Source organism: Elephantulus edwardii, unplaced genomic scaffold, assembly GCF_000299155.1.
Source record: "Elephantulus edwardii isolate Elephantulus edwardi_28Jun2011 unplaced genomic scaffold, EleEdw1.0 scaffold00061, whole genome shotgun sequence".
NCBI lineage: Eukaryota > Metazoa > Chordata > Mammalia > Macroscelidea > Macroscelididae > Elephantulus > Elephantulus edwardii.
In genome coordinates, this window is record NW_006399811.1 from 8,333,560 (window position 1) to 8,335,277 (window position 1,718).

Sequence of the window (1,718 nt, forward strand, 5' to 3'; positions counted from 1 at the left end):
GTTCATCATGATGCTGCTAATTGTCCCAGTGGTGAGAATCTTTGTTTTCTTGGTGTTGAGCTTCAATCCATACTGAAAGCTGCAGTCCTTGACCTTCTGCAGCAAGCGCTTCAAGTCTTCCTCAGTTTCAGTAAGCAGGGTTGTTTCACCAGCCTAACTCAGGTTATTAATGAGTTTTCTCCAATCCTAATGCCCCATTCCTCCTCATGGAGTCCAGCCTAACTGATTATCTATTGAGCATATAGGTTGAAAAGATATGGAAATAGGACACATCCCTGCCATTCACTATTCCCAATTTTAAAGTGTGTAGTGTTTCCTTGCTCTGTTCTGACAATTGCCTCTCGGTCCAAGTATAGGTCTTGCATAAGCACAATCAAGTGTTATGGGATTCCCATTCTTCTCAGAGTCAGCCACAGTTTATTTTGATCCACACAGTCAAATGCCTTTGCATAGTCAATGAAACACAGATATACATTCCTTTGGTAGTCTGCTTTCAGCCAAGATCCATCTGACATTAGCTATAATATCTCTAGTACCATGACTTCTTCTAAATCCAGCCTGTACTTCTGGCAGTTCTCTGCTGATGTTTTAGCTAAAGTAGTTAAAGTGGGTAGCTGAGTCAAAATTAACTCATAGGCAGTTTGTCTGCTAGTTTATGAGTGTGATATAGTAAATCATTTCCCCCCCTAAGATCATCAATATCTAATAGCAATAAGCACATTGAATGCCTTGATCTTGGTTTTGAAATACTCTAATAAAGGGGATCCAGAATTCCTTGAGAAAATGATCTGGGTCTGGTCTGTGACAGGAAAATGGCTAGTTCCAAGGTCATGCCAGAAAGTAAGGGACTGCTCAAAGGGTAGAAGCTGCTGTCATTTATCATTGAGTTGGATCTGACTCAGTTGAACCCTCAACGGGTTTTCAGAAACTATAAATCAGATTTTCAGAAGCTTCACTCAGAAAGAGGTCACCCATCTTTCTCCCAAGCAAGGCAGGCAAATTCAAACCATGTTCCTTTTATCTGACCATTCCTTACCATTAAGCTCTCCCAAAGAGCAGTCTTGTAAAAACAATAACAACAACAACAACAACACAAGAGCTGGTCTGAAAGGCCTCTCAGTGATGAAATGCCTGCAATTTAAGCATCAAAATAAAGAAGACATCAGGGATTTAAGTAAGATAATGGTGGCAGGCAGGTGTCTTGCTGTTGGGGAAAGGATGTTACAAATACAGAAATGAAGAAAATACTGAATAAAATAAGAAACCATGAGTACATATATATTGATACATAAATAATTTGGAAGTTTGCTAAAAGATTTTTTACATATTTTAAAATAGTTCTCTTAAAAATATTTTTTATTTGCAAAGGGAATGGGGCATTGGGTGGGATAAAAATGGAAACTTTACAGTGGAGAAGCCTGGCAGGCACCATGTTAATTAAGTGATCAAAGTGAACATCACCACAAATGGGGCTAAGCAAAATCATGTTCCAGCAGAGAGGTTGCAGAAAGAGAACAAAGCACAGCCTATCTCCAGGTGATGAATGTCTGACTTTAGACAACTCTTAATTGCCCTTTAAATTGGTTTGCTCATGGTCAGTGAAGTAAAACAGGAATAGACTCAATGTTTTACTATTTGGCAGATCTGGACACACACTATACCCAGAATGGGAATGACTATAGTATGAAGCTCTGGAAAGAGCTATTCTCTCTCTCTCT